Raw genomic sequence first — 20,584 nt, forward strand, 5'->3', positions numbered from 1 at the left:
GAATTTTAAATATGTCCCCCAAAGATTCCAGTCTACTGGTTATTCAATCAAACCCTGTGATTTAGGTCATTAATCAGAGAGCATCCCTTGGTTGACAGATAACAAGGAAAGGAAGAACTGTCTGCCAGGCACAGTGGCTCACGCCTGTAATCCCAGCACTTTGGGAGGCCAAGGCAGGTGGATCACTTGAGGTCAGGAGTTCGAGACCAGCCTGGCCAACATGGGGAAACCCTGTCTCTACTAAAAATACAAAAATTAGCCAGGCCTGGTGGTGGGTGCCTGTAATGCCAGCTACTCAGGGAGGCTGAGGCAGGAGAATTGCTTGAACCTGTAAGGCAGAGGTTGCAGTAAGCCGAGATCGCACCATTGCACTCCAGCCTGGGTGACAGAGTGAGACTCCATCTAAAACAAACAAACTGCAAAGAAATGGATTCTGCCAACAATTTGAGTGAGTTGCAAAATGGATTCTTCCCAGAGTCTCTGTCTCTCAGTAAGAGCCCAGAGAACAAATGCCTTGATTTTCTTCTTGTACAAGCCAGAACCAATCAAGATAGTTCAGATTTGTGACCTCTAGAGTTGTAAGTTAAGAAATGTAATGTAATGTAAATTAACTGGAGAAAAAAACTTTTGAGGAGGTTAAGGAAGGTCTTTCAGGAGAAATGACATTGGGACAATGATTTCAAAAATAAGACTAAACCAACCATTCAAAAATAGAAAAATATATGTATTTCAGGCAGAGGAAGCTGAACATCCAAAAACATTGTAGCAATAAGAGATAGATATGCTTAAGGAAGAAAAGAAACCTGTGTATTTGTAGAGTAGAAAGCAAGAATTCTAAGGCATGGAACAAGATAATGGAGAGGTGAGCAAGAAGTAGAGTGTGCAGAGTTTGTAGGTCACAGTAATGAGCAAAATAGATTTCCAAAAGGTGGAAGCCATTAAATATTTGTAGCAGAGAAATAACATTATCTGATTTGTCTTTTCAGAAGTGTGGAGTATAGATAAGAAAAAAGAGGGGTAGGGGCAAGTCCAAATACCATAACATTTATTCATTCAACAAATATTTTATGAAGGAACTATTATATTCCAGCCACTTTTTCCAAACTGGCTTGGACTAGAGTGGTGGCAGACGAGCTAGAGGGAACTGGAAAGATACAAAATACATTTTGAAGCTTGAGCAGTCAGAAATGCAGAATGAGTTATAATGAAAAGAAAGAGAAAGGAAGAAAAGGAAAGAAAGTGAAAGAAAAAGAGAGAAAGAAGAAATAAAGAAGGAGAGAAAGAAAAAGTGAGAGAAAAAGAGAGAGTGAAAGAAATAAGAAAAGAAAGAAAAAGAGAAAGGAAGAAAGGGAGGGAGGGAAAGAAAAAAGGAAAGGAAGAAAAGTAAGAAAGAGAAAGAGAGAAAAAGAGAAAGTGAGAGAAAGAGAAAGAAAGAGAAACAGTGAGTGGGGAGGGGGGAGAAATAACGAAAAAGAAAGAAAAAGGAAAGAAAGAAAGGGAGGAAGGGGAGAGAGAGAGAAAGAGGGAGGAAGGGGGGAGAGAGAGAGAAATAAAGGAAGGAAGGAAAGAGAGGGAGGAAGGGAGGGAGGGGGGAGAGAGAAAGAAAGAGGAAGGAAGGAAGGAGGGAAGACTCCTGGGTTGAAAGAAAGAAAAGTAAAAAGAAAGAGAAGAAAGACTTCTGGGTTCTTGGCTTGAGCAACAAGGTGCGGCTTTTCTACACGGGATATATGGAAAGGATTAGGTCAGAGTCTGGAGCAAAGAATCATGAACTCTGTTTTAGATATCACAGGTGTAAGAAGCATATTCATCACCTACATTCAGATTTAGTGTCTAGCTTTTCCAGGATGGGACCTGAGGATGGTCTTGGAGCTGTAAAACCAGGAGCAAGCCATTGAATATGTCCATCCCATCTCAGCTTCCTACTCTCATTTCCCCAGAGCATTCAAGGATACTTCAATGTTGATTTTGGTCAGGACTTAGGTTTTCTTCCTGGAAATGTAACAGTTACAAAATCCTTGGCCTTCTTGAGTCAGGTCCTGCCTAGTCATTGACAAAACCCTCTCCCTAGAGCCATGATCTGTGTCCCCTTCCAACTGAGTCACCTACCATGTTCTAAGCTCTTTTAATGAAGTCTCTTTTTTCCAGGCTTACCTCCAAGGACATGAAAAGCTGAAGCAGACTGGAAAAGTGATACCACTCAAATCATATTCCTAAAAGATTTTTAAACATTTTAATAAGCTTATCAACCTATGTCATTTCCTTCTCCTCCTCCTCCTCTTCCACTTCTTTTGCAGTTGTAATTATTATGAACAGGATATAATGGTTTATAAATAATGTTCGAGTTTCTTGGTTTTAGGACTTTTTGTAAAATAAGCACCAAAACCAAAATAGTCTTTAATGACTCCATTAAAGAAGAAAGCATATCTTTTATAATTTCTTAACACTACGTACTTCTCAACATCATCAAGTCTCCCTCAAATGAAAAATAAACTGTTTTTAATATTTTGTAATGCCACTACTAAAATACAGTGCACTAAGAAAGAACCAACTAAAATTCCTAAATTAATGCTTTATAATATTACAGTGATGTGTACTATTTAATTAAGGCCATTGACCAGTTGATTATCAAAGATTTTTTTTCCTTTTGATCTAGTGATTGTTTGATATTTTTTCTAATCCCATTACTAACTTGTCTCATCCATTAACCTACGTAAGTGGAGTGTGAAAAATGCATTCATAAATTAGTTAATTTTTTTTTAAATTGCAGCATGTGAAATCTACTTACTAAATTCACACTAATTCCACAAAGCATTGGGGCAATTTATAAACAATACATATGATAAAAAAATTTATAATCAATGAGAATTTAATAAGTTGCAGAAATATTTTTCAGGGAAAGTAAAGATTTTCAGAGCATTATGTTTTAAAATAACTGCTTTATATGGAACTATATACATAAGACTGAGTGATATAATACTCAAAAAATACATAATTGTAGTTTTTGCACATTATAAGTGATACAAAAAAGTCTATGCTAGACATGTATTATAACATAATACCATTAAACATGCTTACTAAGCTGTCCTTTTGACACCTAGTATCAACTTGTAGACACTTTTATGGGGAAGGAAAAAAGTCACACTAAGAATAATGTATCTTGAATTATTACCGAAACAATGTCTCACATTGTGAGCACATTCTTTTCATATATTTATCTCTGTCTCTCCTCTAACCTGGAAATTTTAATATGTAGCCAAATTGTGTTGTATATTGTAAAGAACTTAAAAGAAATTATATAATTTCAATACATTTGTTTTTCTTTGCAATCTTACACTTAGAGAAAGAACATTAATTTTCTCTTTGCCACCAAACTAAACAAAAGTAGAAATGACCCTGCTAACTCTATTTCTGCAATTTTACTTATAATAGCATTTAAAAACTCATTGATTTATATGCATTTCCATATTCCAATTTGAAATATTCACATAACAAAGCATAAATTGAGTGCCCATACTTAAAAACAAGTAAATAGTTTAAAATGTATTCCCTGAACCCACTGAGAATTCTTTCAAGCCTACATTATTCAGGAGAATGCATGCAGCTGTTTAAATTGATATCCTTCTCTCTCTCTCCAGGATGGCAGGTCTGCGGTCTTCTTATTTACTACTGCATTAAGCACAGAGCCTAGTACCTAATAAGAGCTCAATAAATATATGTTGCATGGATAATAACTAAATTAATGTTTAAAATTATCATGTGCTGATCAGTTTCTATATTAATGCAGGAACTGTCTTGAGATCCATATGAGTTTTTGACCATTGTCTCCTTCACTAGGCCATAATGAGGGTCCTTGAGGACAGGTACCACATTTCATTTTCCTTTATATTCTCAGTGCTTTGTTAATAGAAGTTAGTCAATAACTATTTGTTAAGTGGATAGTGATTTTAAACAAACATAGCTTACAAAATAATGACAGGCATAATCAACAGATTTGACAGAATAAAAATGAGAAAAAACAATGGTTGTGGCATCCCTAGATTTTATATGAAACCTACACATGCATATATTGTATATATGTATGTCACTGTGTTTAACATATTACTATTTTAATAAATGGATCTATAGGTCAGTATATTTATTGGTATGTTCCCTGACTCTTTTGTCAAATAAGTTGGAATCAGGAATTTACTTGCCCTATTAGGTACCATTATGATTCTAAAAAACGTAAGACAACTTTACTACATTATGCCATTGTATGTCATCAAAAATGAACATTATTTTGTATCTGTATGCCCATTATAGTGTAACCATTTTGAGGAGAGGAGATGTTACCTTAGTCATTTGTGAAACTCCAGCTCCAAGTTTAGAGTACACCATGTATTTTACTAATAAGCCTTAGAGAATTTGGATTACTATAGAGCAATAATTCTCTTGGGAGCTGAATTGACAACTTGTTAACCATTGGAAAATACAATATTATGTGTTACTTGATTACACAAATAAAACCTGTTTACTAAAAAAGCAAAACTGGCACATGGACGTGTCAATTGCCTTAAACTGCCGGATTCAATCTGCCAATGTCAAACAAAAGTCGCCACATTGTACACTTTCTTTGAGATATCAACTTTGTTTAGAGAATTTTCTCTTTGGGAAATAATGAATGATTTGTGATTGGATTTAGCTACAGATGTTTTCTGGTAGCATTTTTATAATAATAAATACCTGTAAATAACTGAAGTAGCCAACATTGTATCACGGCTATAAAAAAACCTAAGATAATCTGCATAATGAAATAAAACTTCAATGCATATTATGTTATAAATGAATATATATTTACAAGGGTATATGCTCATGAAACATTAGACAAAAAAAAGGCCACACACACACACACACACAGAGTATATAGCATAACCTTATCCCTACCAAATATAAAGTAATAAAGATATCTACGATAACATATGTAGAACTATTAAATAATATTTCCCTCTAGCTGATTTTCTGTATTTTAAAATATTTCTACAGTAAGTATATATCTTGTTATATAATAAAATATGATTATTTTAATGGTAAAATATGGCATGTTTTTAGAGAATATTAGGAGTATTTTGAAAAACACATATAAGAAAATAAAAAGCCATAAGATAATTACCCAGACATAAACACCATAACATTTCATACACATCCCTCCAGGCTTTCTAAATATATTTTTAACATAATTGAAATTACACTGTATGCTAGATGATATCTAGTTTGTAAACATTATACCTTGAACAATGCCCTAGAGTGTTTTTTTACAACATAATTTTTACTGAATGCATAGTATTTCATCATATCAATCATTTCATAAATCTTTAAGTAATATTGATACTTTAGGGTTGGATATTTGTATTGCTTCCAGGTTTCCACCATCATAAATAACATTAAAGTGAGTCTTCTTATAGATTTGTTTTTCTGGCTGGTATTTTCTTAAAGTAAGTGTCCAGAAGAGGTTTTGCTAGGTTAAAGAATCAACACATTTTAAGACCTCCGATATATATTGCCACATCACTTAACAGAAAGCTTTCAGTGAGCAACATGAAAACAAGAGAATGCCGGATCCTCTGCATTAAAAAAAAAAATTTCCTAAAAATCATTTCAATGAACATAATGATTAGTTGATTTAAAAGATATAAATTTAATGAGGCTTCCACCCATTTCATGTCTGGAATGGCTGTCAGAAATTTTGAGTATTTCTTTAGTAATTTTCCATGCAAATCTATCCATATATTTATGTATGTACTCACAATAGCATATACTATTACGTATGTGTGCCTGTATTCTATTTAATAAGAAATAAACATGACATCTCCTATTTGAATTTTTTCACTTAATAGTACGTGTTGCCTATCTTTCTATGTCAATGTCAGCATATATATCTATTTCATTCTTTTTAATGACTTTTTACTGTTGCATAGTATATAAATTTTTTATGCTACAAAGCATTTCATGATAAGAGCTGCCTGCTAAAAATAGCAAAACTGGCACATAATTTAACATTTTCTTATTTTTGAGCATTCAAGATGCTTCTAGAAATCATTATTTTTAAAAGTTTTATAATATGTTATACAAAAAAGGAGGGGTATGATTAATTTACTTCATTTGGCAGTAGAATGTATTCATCTTTCTTTGTCATCCGCCTTCTTTTGTGAGTATATTAATTACATGTCTTTATAGGTAATGACTTTTAGTTATTCTTTTCCTTGATTTTTATGAACTCACTCAATATTTAGAATAACATTTTACCATGCAACTAAGATATATTTTGTCATTCATCTTGTTTTTATTTTATTGTATTTTTTTGAATTTTTATTTGGCTAGATATATCAATCTCTTTTACTCAAATTTTATTATTTGTATTATACTCAGAAAGATCCAAAAGCTTATATGATCTTCTATATTTTCTTGAAGTTCTATTATAAATTATTTAAACAAATTTTATTGCAATAACACTTTTCTGGACTTCCCATATCATCATATAGCATTAGCTTGAATGTTACAGTGGCACATCAATGAAAATAAATGGTAGATTTCACCCTATGATCGAGGCCAAAGAGATGGTGCCATCTTTCTGTATGCATTGAGGAGACTTCCCCTCATCTGCTCTTCATTGCTGATGTTAAAAAAAAGTGGATCTAGTCATTGAAAGGGTCATGTAATTTTTAATGGGGGTAGCCGAGAGTCATGTCCAAATGCCAGCTAAAGTAATTACATTCTGCTTATAAGGAGTAGCAGTATAATTTCAATTAGAATAGTACCAAATGGACTCATATAAACCTGGGGGTTTGAAATCCACTCAGGTCACCAGAAGATAAATGAGACATGTGACTGGAGACATGCCCAGAGGTAAAATTAATTTTTAGGCTGTTTCTGATGGCTGAGTCAATGGCCTATTTCCAAGACAGACAGGTGTGGACAAGAAGGGAAGTGGTGGGAGGAGGGAGAAGGAGTGGTAGACTATCAACCAAAAATGTAATAGTCACACTTAGGACTACTCCATGTCAAATCATTGAGTACCCATAACTAACAACCCATGAGGTAAGTACTATTCTACTATCCTTATATTACAGATTAATAAAGAGGAGACAATTGAGTGATCAGAAAGATTAAGTGATTACCCAAACAACATAATTATTAAGAGGGGGGAGGTGGCACTGGATCCCAGGCATTCTGGCTCTCAGGACTGTCACTCTCCTCTGATCTGTATTGTCACGAAAATCCTACTTGTCCTCAACCTCCTGAAAAGCGTCATCATAAAGAAGTGTTTGGAAGTTGGTCCATAATTTTACAATCGGCTCCGTGTTTGCTGTATTTTACACTCAAAAATTAAGTGAGCTATTTATAAAGGGCTTAAAACAATCCTTGACACAAAGTAAGCAACACCTGAATTTTAGTAATGAATAAAATAAATCAGCTCAATTATATTTATTCAATGCTTATTACGTTGCAGGCACTCTGCCAGGTATTGGAAACACAACATTGAGCACAAGAGACTAAGCCACTATTCCTTTTAACCCACAGTTGAGTAGGGAGAAAAACGTACATGTAAAGTAAAATTTCACAATTATTATTTCATAACTCTTGTAAAAACTGCCATACAAATAAATGCAATGTATCTTGAGGGTATATGGCAGAGAGACTCGACTCAGGGTACAAGCTCACGCAAGATCCAAAGGCACTGAGAATTGATCTAAGAACCAAGAGATGATACGGAGGTAGGCAAAAAGAGGGCTGGGTGAGAGCCTTCTAGGTAGAGAGAAACTCAAGATACAGAGGCCCCGAGGCAGAAGGGCGATTGGCAAACTGGAATGTCCAGGAATAGGACTACTGTGTTTAGTTTTTATTAAACAAAAGCAAGTGAGACATCCAAGAAAGTTTCAGATGAGACCTCTACTCTCCCCAAGGCCTCTCTCCGCACCTACCTCCGCTTTTGTTTCAGCTCACTTCTCCACCATACCAAATGTTGTGGACAACTCACTGCCTTTTTCATTGGTCTTCCTTGACAATGATCTTTCCTGGTGCTGTAGGTGGAGTTGTGACCACACCTTCTCCTCTCCTGTTAAAAGTTGCATAACTCAAACTTCCAGTCTCACTCTCTTTCTCTTACGCTATGTATATTACCCAGGTGAGCTCATCTACTATCATACCGTTACTGCATCTGCTTCCTGGTGACACCCAAATCTGCTCATACAGTTTGATTTCTGCACTGAATTCAAAAGCTCCCTACTGAACAGCATCATCTGAGTGTCTGTGTAGCCTCTCGTCTTCAACATGTCCACACCTGATCTCCTTTATTCTGTGCCAGGCTTTCTTCTCTGTGTTTCAATTTTTAGTTAACGGCATCTCTTTTACTCAGTTTCCCAGACAGAGTCCTAGGAATCATCCCTTACTTCTCCTCTCCTGAATGTTCAATCAGTCACTAAATACCATTGCATCTACCTTCTTACCATCTCCTGAATCTCTTCACTTCTGTCTGTGTCCCTTACTTTAGGTCCTCTCTTTATCACCAGTATTTGTGTATTAGTCATCTAAATGCTTTCCTTGTCACCAGCCTTGGTTCTCAGGATCCGTCTCTCATAACACTACCAGAGTGATCTTTTAGGTATAAAATATGTTCACATCCCTCTCTTGTTTCAAATTATTTTATGATTCCATTGCCTGCAAAATCAAATCAGAACACAAGGCCTTCATGATGGGAGTTCCATGTTTAACTCTCCATCCACTCATCCATCCTGGCCACTCTTCCACTTTATGTCAACTGTCTTTTCATTCAGAACTATATGTTGCTTCTGGAGCCAAGCATGATCTTCCTCTTCAAGTCTTCTGGAAAGTCTTTCCTTCCTCTCAATATTGATCAGCCTAACCTCTACCACCTCAATAAACCTACTGTGAGCCAGTCTTGCAGCAGAACTTCATACTTCACTTGATTAACATATATCTAGCTCCACTCTAACAGGGGTGCCATGATGACACCTTGGGTCCCCAAGTATCAAAGCCAACTAAGACCCATATGCAACAATAATAGAGTGACTGGGTGCTCCCTTTTCCCAAGTATACCAATATAGGACAAGTTCTGTCCTTGGGTCAGAAACATTATTATGGGAAATCATTACTGTAACACTTGCCATTATATTGCAGGATTTTTTCTCATGGATACTGACCTCTCCTTCTGTCAATGGGTTGTGAGCCAGAAGGCTGTCTTAGGTCCAGAGACTGGAAAGGTGTGAAATACATGTATATAGTTTCTCTACATGCATTACCTTTATTTATTTATTTATTTACTTATTTATTTATTTATGAGACAGAATCTCACTCTTTCGCCCAGGCTGGAGTGCAATGGCGTGATCTCGGCTCACTGCAACCTCTGCCTCCCGGGTTCAAGCAATTCTGCCTCCCTCAGCCTCTCAAGTAGCTGGGATTACAGGTGCCAGCCACGACGCCCGGCTTTGTATATTTAGTAAAGATGAGGTTTCACCATGTTGGCCAGGCTGGTCTCGAACTCCTGACCTCAGGTGATCCACCCACCTTGGCCTCCCAAAGTGCTGGGATTACAGGCATGAGCCACCACACCTGGCCCATGCATTACCTGTAATATTTCAAAATATAGATGGTATTATGCACACACATGTTACCAATTAGAAAATCAAGGCTCAAGAAAGTTATGTAATTAGCCCATGCAATGCAATTTATAAGTATCAGAGACACTATTGGAAGGAAGGTCACTTCACGGGACAGTTTATTGTCCTTCCACCCCATCCAACGTAGGCTCAATACAAACAGCATAAGAGCATGGTCTCACTGGAAAATAGCTTTACCTCTGAAGGTAAACTGTGTTTCTGTGGAACAGTTTTTTTCACTCATAAAATACCAAGAATGATAGTACATATGTGATAGAGCTGTTGTGAGGATTAAATGACATAAAGTAGGCAGAGGGCTTAGCAAAATAGTGGGCATGTAATAAGCACTGATTAAATATTAGCTATCATCAATATTGTTATTATCATTGTTCATAAGAATTGGATAAACTATAAAGCAATTAACATGACACCTAGCACAAAATTATTAGCTATTACTTTTATCAGCTATATTATTAGCTTATGTTATTAGTTACATTAGTTTAGTATGACCACTAATAATAATTATTAATCTTTGTGAAATATGTATAGTCCATTAATTTAATACCTCTCTTACAGTAAGTTTTCCAAAAATGTTAATGTTTAATGGTGCTTCATGGCATATGATCACTGCATATATGTTGTGGAAACTTGAAAATGTTTCTAAACAAACCTACATTGTACTTTACAATGCCTTCATTGTGGGAAAACCATCACCATGCTGCTGTAAAAACCCTTGATAGTACTCTCAGGTGTAGCGGCAACTTTGGATATCTATGTACATTTACTCAAATTATTCTAGAACTTTATTCAAGTCCCTAAGCTGGGACCAGTCCAACCCACCACCCACTTCACTGACTTAATCTGAAATGCAAATGTAACAACATCCTTCTGGCTCCAAAATCTGGGAGGAGCTTTATTCTAAGTAGTTAAATGGGAATATCCCAGCAGTGACAGTCTTCTGCATCTCAATTAAAATGAACAATAGGCATGCCATATTTTGCGACTTCACACGTTGGTAGACCTTCTTTTTAGTTTAAAAGAGAAAGAAACATACCATCTTCTTATAAGCACCAGTAAGATGAAGAATTTACCTTGATCTTGAACCTCACATCCATATTAGCCTTCCTTCTACATGACGCCACAGTCTGCATGAGTGAAGATCATCCCATCAGAATTATTAGCTCAGCATAATTTCCGTAACAGATTCCCAGGGAACAGTGAAGAACAACCCAGGTATAATAGCAAAGAATGCTTTTGTTCAATTTCTACCTAGAAGGTAGAAATACACACACCCATATTACCATTGTTTCCACCTCAACAATAAGATAGATGATAGAAGCCAGATCATGCACAAAATGATTGCTTTTCTTGAGCCCACCGGAACCTGAGATTTGAAAGCAACAAAATGGGCAGAATTCCAAAGGGTCAGCCCCTCTGAGGAGCGAAGACAGACAAACAAACTCCTTACCTTTGATGGAACATGGGAGGAAGTGGCTGGTGCCATAGACTCAGATAAGAAAGAAATCTGCTCAAATGTTAAAATAATTCTTAAAGGTTGAATGTGGGCTATCATATCAGTTAAGAAAGACTGGAAACTCTCACATGAAGAAGTTTATAGGCACTGGCAAGCTCTTTTTCACAAGCCCCACCTAAAAAATAAAGCTCCTATGAAAGATGAAGGGATTGCAGGCAGGGCAGGAGACTGAAATGAGTTCCCCCTCAGTGGTGCAGGTGAGCTGGTGGAAATCAGCTGCTGCTGGGGTGGGGCATAAAGCCTCGCCCACTGCCCAGGACTCTTCTGTCGTACAAGGCACCCTTCTCAAACTGTTGGTTTTTGGGAGAGTACAGGAGACACTCAAGCCACAGGGACCCAGGCAAAAAACAAATACTTCTGATAGGAGGATAAGAGTATCAGTTACATTGAATTAGGGCCCACCCTAATAGCCTCTTCTCAACTAATTACATCTGCAATGACCTTATTTCCAATTAAGGTTTCATTCTGCGATGCTGGGGGTTACCAGTACCAATTCTGAGCGGGACACAATTCAACCTCTAATAAAGTGGCAGCAGAAATGCTGAGAAAGCCCTACTTTTAAGGCCCAGAGACATGGAATCTTTCTAGTACTGAGGCTGGAGCAGAGAACAAAAATTCTTACCAACCTCCAGTGACCATAGCACCAAGTAATTAGAAATTATTTTGAATTAAATGGAAATAAAAACATACCATACCAATATTTGTGGGGTACAGGTAAAGCAGTATTTAGTATTTAGAGAGAAATTCTTAGCATTAAATACTTATAGTTGAAAAAAACAATACATTCTGAAGTCAATGAACTAAGCTTCCACCCTAGGAAAACAGAATAAGGGCAAATTAAACACAAAGCAATCGGAAGAAAAAAAAAACATGGAAAATAATTAAAACAGAAAAATAAATACAGACAAACCACTAAAATCCAAGATGGCTCTTTGAAAGAAAACAGAAAAAAAAGAAATTAAAAATGACCAATGTCAGAAGAGAGAAAGGGGACATCACAGTAAGTTCTACAACAGGATGAGGAAAGACTATCACCAACCTTATGCCAACACATTTGGAAGTATTGGTGAAATGAATAAATTTCTTACAAACACAAACTGCCAGTGCTCACTCAAGAAAGAAAAATAGAGAAGCAGAATAGCATTTTGTCTGTTGAATAAATTAAATTTATGGGTAAAAAATCAGAGAATTCCAAGTCTAGGTGATTCCCTCAATGAATTCTTCCCATCATTTAAAGAAGAATTAATACTGATTTTATTCGAACTCTTCCAGAAAATAGAAGATATATGTATACTTCCCAACTTATTTCATGAGGCCAGCATTGTCCTAATATAAAAGCTGTACCAAGGCATTATAAGAAAACTGAAAACAATATTTCTCTCATGAACATAGGCAGATAAACTCTTAGCAAAATATTAGTAAATTGAATTCAGCAAAACATAAAAGGAATTATACACCAGAGCCATGTGGGTTTTATCCTCAGAATACAAGATTGGTTCCACATTTGAAAATCAATCAGTGTAACAGACTATATCGACAGATGAAAAAGAAAAAAGTTATTGATCTTCTCAATACATTCAAAAAATTCTACTATATTCTACATTCATTCATGATAAAAATCTCAGTAAAGTAGAAATAGAAACTTATCAACCTGAAAAAGGGCATTGATGAAAAATTTCAACTACCAACCATTACACTTACCAGTGAAAGACAGCATGTTTCCCCCTTAAAGAACAACACAACGATGCTCACTCAATATTTCTATCAACATTGAATCAGACGTCCTATTGATTGTGAGGAATTTCAAAAGCGCTTAGCATAAGATTTCTTTCTTGTCTACCTTCTACCACCTTCTCTAACTGATTTACTATTTCTCCCCACATGCATTCTACACCCCAGTTTTTTGAAGATGTCAGGCTATTTTGTAACTCTTTGCCTTTATTCTTACTACTTTTGCCTTCTGAATTGTATTTTATCTTTTTGTTGAACTTAAGGGTGACATTTTAGTCTAATGCTCTCCCAATTGAGCAATTTCAGCTGACTAGAAGGGTGACTTTCATAGACACAAAATACTTTTTAGATATTCTCTTTTATTTCCAAAATTAATGTTGGGTTTCTTTAAGTTACCAATTCAAATTCTTACTTTATCATTAAGTTTTTGAGTTTAACTTGTAAGTTCAATTCTACTTGTAGGTTTAGCTGATTTTAGCGATAACTTTAAAGGACACTTCAAATAATTTTGTGTTCCATTTGGAAACTTTTAAAATAAAGCACTTTTAAATATTTTAGGTTTTTTTTTTTTTTTTTTTTTTTTTTTTTGAGACGGAGTCTCATTCTGTTGCTCAGGCTGGAGTGCAGTGGCATGATCTTGGCTCACCACAGCCTCAGCCTCCCAGGTTCAAGTGATTCTTCTGCCTCAGCCTCCCAAGTAGCTGGGACTACAGGTGTGCGCCACCATGCCCTGCTAATTTTTGTATTTTTTTAGTAGAAACGGGGTTTCACTATGTTGGCCAGACTAGTCTCAAACTCCTGACCTCGTGATCCATCCGCTTCGGCTTCCCAAAGTGCTGGGATTACAGGCGTGAGCCACCACACCTGGCCAAATATTTTAGTTTTTATATTTTAATATGTTTTAGTTTGTTTTTCACTATGTTGCCTCAACTAATAATTACAAAATAACTTACTATATTTTTTGAATCTAAAATAGTGTTGGTTATAAGAAGTAACAACACTTTACACACGTCTGAAAAGAAAAATGTTGCCAGTTAAACTATGATACGTTGTTGGTCAAATGACACATTCCAATTTCAGCAATAAGTGTGTCACTTAGAATATGAAAAAAAATGTTTTTAGAATTGCTAAAGTACACAGCTGGGCATGGTGGCTCACACTTGTAATCGCAGCACTTTGGGAGGCCAAGTTGGGAGAATTACTTGTGCTCAGGAGTGAAACCAACCTGGACAACCAAGCAAGACCCTAGCTCAGCAACAACAAGAAAAATAAAAAATTAGCTGGACATGGTGGCGCAATGCATATTGCGCCTCAGAAGGTTCAGGTAGTAGGATCCCAGCTCCTCAGGAGGTTCAGGTGGTAGGATCACACGAGCCCTGGAGATTGAGGCTGCAGTGAGCCATGATCACGCCACTGCACTCCAGCCTAGGTGACAGAACGAGAACTTGTATCAACAACAACAACAAAAAAAATTGATAAAATATGGTTAATATCACTTAAAAATACAAGTTAAATCTATAATTAGGTCACCCTTAAATATTTTTGAATTTTTCATCATGAACACAAACTTGCAACTGATTTCAACTCAAAATAAGTCTAAATAACACAATTTAATTTGAAGATAGCATATTAGGCCAAATTCAGTCAACATTATTTTAAAAATCAAGCATACACTGTCTTTCTTAACACACATTTTTAAAAAATCACACTTCAGTTTTAATTGTGTCGCTTACAATAGTTGTCTTAGATTTGACAAAATATAGTGTTGTCCCAAGTGCCTGCAATGTACCCTACCCCTTGCTCCCTAATACACTTTCCCTACTCTAAGGTTTGGATACTCATGAATCCAATAAGTTTGTTTTGTGTCTTTAAAATCATGTCGATATACTTATATGCCTGTCTTCTCATTATGTGAACTCCCTTAGGACAAAGACCAACCTTTATCTTTGAGTTATCATATTAAAGCTATATAATCGATGTTCAATACATATTCCCTCTTTCATTTTTAAAAATTTTTTGGTACCTACTATGTGTTAGGCCCTATGCTAAATACTGAGGATAAAATGTCAGATTCGCCCTGACTTCCAGGGGCTTACAGTTTAGTAGGGAAGCAGTGGGTGCTGTGTGTGAACATACCTGAGGGGCCAAATCAGATGGAAGTGCTGAGATGAAGGAGTGACATATGGGTGAGGAAAATATTCTGAAGGTAGCATTTAAAGTTTCCATGTGTGTTAACTGCATGAAAGACATCCTCCTGTGTTATCCAAAATTAAATCAGATAGTTTTAAATAAAAGAAATCTATAGTCCTAAATTTATGAACAAACATAATATATAATCAAATTTAAAGTTTGTATCATTAAAAGTATAATTGACCAAAATTCAATACTTATTGAAAACAAAGTTGCAGAAAATGATGCATACACATCAGTTTAGATGACTTATGGAGGTAATTAACTTAAAAAAGAAATCCCAGAAGAGAAGCAGAGTTACCCCTCACATTGTTGGTTTGTTTTGGTAGGAGTGAGGAAGACACACTACCAAAGAAATTGAGAAATTGACGGCAATAGAAAAAACAATATAGTTTAGAGAACAATTCAGAACTTCATCGTAAAAGAAAATGCTTTCACTTTCTATTTGGCTAAAACGGCTATTAGAGCTAGAGTCTGGACAGCCACCGTGTCCTTTCCTCTGACTCTCAATGTGTGGTTTCAGTTGGAGAGGGAAGGTTCCAGAGAAGCCCGGTGCAGTTGCAGAATTTGTACATCAGGGATACATTCCCAATTCAATTGAAGGTAGAGGAGTGGGGACTCGAAATGTTGGGTATCCCACTCAACAGTTTTAGGGTCTTCTATGCCAATCAGCAGCTGAAGCTGCGTTAGGGCATTTGGGGGACAGATAAGATGCTCCACAATAAACATCTGTGCTAGCTGGGCTTCTTTTTTTTTTCATTTATCTATTCATATGTTAATTAAAAAATACTTATCAAGGTCTTACTGTGTGCCAAGTGGTCTTGCAGGTCCTGTCAATATGCAGTTAAGAAAGACATTACCCCCAGTGCACAGTCTAAGGAGATGCAGACATGCAAACAATTGAAATAAAATGATATCATCAACTGAAGAGAGACAGATAAACCTGGAGTGAGGTGGATCAATATAGGAATATTCCACTGGGTCTGTAGCCATTTAATATCAGTTTAAATGTTAAATAGGAGAGAAGACTTAGAAAACAGAGAAAGCTTATTAATAATCCCCTATTTCTTTTGCTTTCTTCAGTTATTTTTGGCTTTAATAATGTTCTGTGTCCTGTCACATTTGTAAAGGGCATTGCTCTTCAAAGTGTGATTTGAGGAGTTCCAGGGGGTTCCTAAAACCTTCCCATCATTCCCAACTCAGGTTAGATAGGAGTAAGTGACAAATATATTAGAAGAGACTCACTTTTACAGCTATTATTTCCTTAGGTTTCATTGTAACATTTTATTTGGACAAATAGTTCTATGATCAAAAATATAAGAATAAAAATTCATCATAAATTATTATACATATTGATCCTTACTACTAATAATAAGCTATGTATTTAATCTAGAAAATAATAATGAGAAATAGCATGAGATTTCTATTTGCTTATAGTTGGTCTATGGTGACTACCGAATTCATATTCAAAGAACTCTACAAATCATAATAAAGATCAAGGAATTTCTATATTCAGAAAAATTGATGTGAAGAGGTCTTACAAGGCTTGAAAAATAATTGCATTAATAGCAGAAGGAAAAAATAAATTTCACAGACACAGAAAAACAAAACAATTTTGAAGTACTTTTCTGTTTTCATAACTTTTACAAGAGAAGAGATGGAATAAGATGAGGTTGGCAACTGTTGCATTCAGAGCCCTATTCATTAATACAACTAGCCAAATATGAACATCAAACAGATAAGGCAGGGGGAACCCATGCTACATTTGTAGAGAGGAAAAAAAAAGATATATAAGTGACAACACATCTGTACATTAAAATTTAAAGAGCAAATAGAGTTAAGTAAGTGCTTTAAAAATAGTCACCAATAAATTCAGTTGTTAAGTTTTAACACTGACCTATACTACGTTGCTCTTTCTCAGAACTGATATCCTTTCTTTCTTTTCCACCTCTGATTAATGTAATGCAACATTTACAATACACGGAGAAACAGTGGATGTACAGCACTATAATGAGCTGAGGTGCCTAAATCTTGTAAAGATTCCGTAACTAGCAGCTAGAAACTAAAATTAGGATGAAACCATTTAAGTCCAAAGAATGTAACTTCCCCTAGCATCTATCAAAAGCTTCGCTCTTAATCTTATGATTGGAAATGGTTATTGCTGCTTAAACCGAATCTTCCTGGTTAATTCAGTCTCTGTCAGTGTTTAAATGAATTTTATGGTAGAATTTCAGTCAGTTCTCTGAGGATTCCACCACACAGAGACAGAGGAGACCCCTGAAAAGCAAGATTTTTTGTTTTGTTTTATTTTTGTGCTACTTGCTATCATCGTTGATGAGTTTTCTGAAAGAGGAGAAGTTATTTCTGGCTTTTGCCCGGTGCTATAGAGATCTTTGCCCTGAAGAGGTCAGAGAGTTTCTCTTCAGATCCAGCAAGTTTTCATGAAGATCCTTACCTTAATCCTTGAATGCTACTCAACTTATCTTCTCAGTATTCTACGTCTCCTAAAAATCTTCTGGAAGATTGGTGGGGACCAGTTAGATGGAGGCACACTAAACATTTATTTCTAAATTTTTGAGGTTAAATACGGATGCATAGCTACATATAGATTGAAATAAACAACACATAACTTTTTTGCATAAGTATGTTACATGCAATAATAGAAATATGCTATACTAAACATTGATTTGTTATTTTTCTAAAATCCAAAATTAACTGGGTGTCCTATAATTTTACTTGCTCAATCTGGCAACCCTACTAGCCACATAGATAACAAAGTATGTTTACACATTTGGTGAAATGATAGTCAGAGGCACATGCCATACCTGATTGCATCACTATGGCAAATATATTGCTTTCTCTAAAGAAACAGAGTGAATTCAGGCAAACTATAAATTTTATATATATATATACACCTATGGGTTTATATATATATATGGGTTTATATATATATATGTTTATATATGGCTTTATATATATATATGGTTTTTGGTTTTTTTTTGACAAAGTCTCATTGTGTTGCCTAGGGTGGAGTGCAGTGGTGCAACCTCAGCTCACTGCAGCCTCTGCCTTCTCGGTTCAAGGGATTTTCTTGCCTCAGCCTTCCGAGTAGCTGGTATTACAGGCATGCACCACCACAGCCGCCTAATTTTTTGTATTATGAGTTGAGACAGGGTTTCGCCATGTTGGCCAGGCTGGTCTTGAGCTCCTGACCTCAGGTGACCACTTGCCTCAGCCTCCCAAAGTGCTGGGATTATGGGCGTGAGCCACCATGCCCAGACTGATTTTTAATTATTGTTCATTTTTTATATTATTCATATAATTTCTCCATTAATTCAGAAAATAAGTAGTTTAGTTCTACCTTATTGCTTTGGATGACATGACTTGGTATGACTGGAAATAAAACACTGACAATTAATGATTCACTGAAATTATACCTGATATTTGTAAATAACTTCAAGATTCATAGATGAAAAACATTCCAAAAACTGCCAGTATTTTTATTACAACTTTTCTATTGCCTTACAAATGCCATCATCACCTTAGCTCAGCAAGAAAGATGATATTCTCTAGCTTGGGGGCCGTAAAACTTTCATTTTTCAATAGGATGTGCAGATATAAATCATTTATTAAACTTTAATAAATCTCTGTTCCACAGGTACACACCACTCCGCAGGGTATCAAAATCTTGTAACAGTTAATTATGGAATGTGAAGGTTACATATTTTTCAGCCCAATAACTTTAAAATGCTAAACAAAAAAATCAAAAGATTAGTTTTAATGAAACTCAGTAAACCAAAGAGTGTAAATAATATGGGTGAAGAATCTTTGAAATGTCAATATGGTTTTTATACGAGATTTTACTTCTGTTATAAGTAAACAAGGAGAGGAATTTAGGCAAAACCAATTTTTACTAGTATTCGCTGAAAACTTTTCTTCTATTGAAATGGTGGCATATATTATATGCTACTAAGACAGTTCAAAAAACTAGAACCTATTCAAGATATTGTTGCATAACTTTGTAGATTCCTAAATGACTGTTCTTCTTTAAAAATAAAATGTTTCAAATATATAATTTAAAATACATAAAATTTCAATTTCCCCATATTAGCTGATAAGCAAAAGATAAATAAATTAGAAAATTTTAAATAATAAATCAGCACAGGTAAGTTGATTTGTAAAAATCTAGCTGAATTTTGCTTTCTAATTACAGAATCAGAACGTAAGGAGAAAATGTTTTCAGCTGGAACTTAAATAGACCGGCCACAAATAACCCGTAATTCTCTATAAATGGACTGTCATGCTGAGAACAGCTTTATGCCACGCTGATCCCAGCTCCACAAGAGCCGGCTAAGCTACACTTACCCAGTAGCAGGTCACACTCCAGAGCCCACTGGATTCTTGCTGACACAATAAGTACGCTTCCAGCTGGGGCCAAGAACAATCTGGACTCAGGCAGAATGTGAATTACAGTGAAGAGCTACCACCCTCCTAACCACAGCCAATCAATAGAAAATAAACACAGGTAGGAGAAGGAATGAACTCCTTTCCACAACATGAGTACATCACTTTTTCTCTGTTACAGTTTTGTGGAGGAAATCATCCCCTTGGGATCTTCAGCGTTGTCTCATTTACCTCTGCTCTCTCTAGAACTGGGTGGTGCAAAAATGCCTAAGCCTTCTTGGGAAAGGAAACTGAGTGCCACATGCATAGGAGGCGTGGCTATGGGTCAGCTGGTGTACCTCTAATGCAAGTACCTCACATGCTTAAAATGGTTCTTCCTCCTATCCCTCCTTTCCGTAAACTGCACCCTCTGTTTCACCCAAAACCAAAATGGTAAAATCACTGAGAAAACACAAGAGTTATTGAAATCAAAGTGTTAACAATTCCTTTTAAGTGTATCTTGCGTTTTAAATGGATGTGGTATCTTAATATCATATTGTGATTATATTTTTAATTTTTCAAAGCCACAACTTGACTTTAAAGAGGTCAATATTCTTTTCCTCCTTTAATAAAATTGTACTGACAAGTTTTAATAAAAGCTGTGCCTGTTTTATATTTTCCTGTTGTGGATTATATACAAAATTAAATATAGAATCATTTTATGTTCAGTTAACAACTTTTAATTTTTTTCCTAATTGAAATGTAAGAGTGTACATATTGTTACTATGTAAGGCTTTGTAAAATGTAGTCCTTTTAAAGCTAAAAGAATAGGACCAAAATAATTCAACATAAACATGTATTAATCATGTGTCAATTACCATTTAAATCTGTACTACTATTTTAACTATAGATAACTTACTGAACAACTCCCTTCAAAATAAATCACCATGATTTGAGATTAACTACAGATACTTATGGAGGTATAATTTATTACAAGGTAAATAGGAGTCCTAAACCATTTTAAATATATTAAGGAAAGACAAGAAGGGGAATCTCAGGATAAAATAACACCAGTCTTCCAATGGGAATATAT

General features: G+C 35.5%; 2 long non-coding RNA genes across 2 annotated transcripts in view; one reads left to right on the forward strand and one right to left on the reverse strand.

The window, feature by feature from the left end:
- Window positions 1–19,480, forward strand: part of LOC104002126 (uncharacterized) — a 227,019-nt gene extending 207,539 nt beyond the window's left edge. The window contains exon 3 of the long non-coding RNA XR_010150988.1: window positions 19,322–19,480. This is a non-coding gene — a long non-coding RNA (uncharacterized LOC104002126). The remainder of the gene's footprint in view (window positions 1–19,321) is intronic.
- LOC134808305 (uncharacterized) overlaps window positions 1–19,557 on the reverse strand; it is a 90,764-nt gene extending 71,207 nt beyond the window's left edge. The window contains exons 1-2 of the long non-coding RNA XR_010150989.1: window positions 19,474–19,557; window positions 10,745–10,922 (exon numbers count right to left, since the gene is read on the reverse strand). This is a non-coding gene — a long non-coding RNA (uncharacterized LOC134808305). The remainder of the gene's footprint in view (window positions 1–10,744; window positions 10,923–19,473) is intronic.
- Between the last annotated feature and the right edge of the window lie 1,027 nt (window positions 19,558–20,584).

Source organism: Pan troglodytes, chromosome 15 (assembly GCF_028858775.2).
Source record: "Pan troglodytes isolate AG18354 chromosome 15, NHGRI_mPanTro3-v2.0_pri, whole genome shotgun sequence".
In the NCBI taxonomy this organism is placed as follows: domain Eukaryota; kingdom Metazoa; phylum Chordata; class Mammalia; order Primates; family Hominidae; genus Pan; species Pan troglodytes.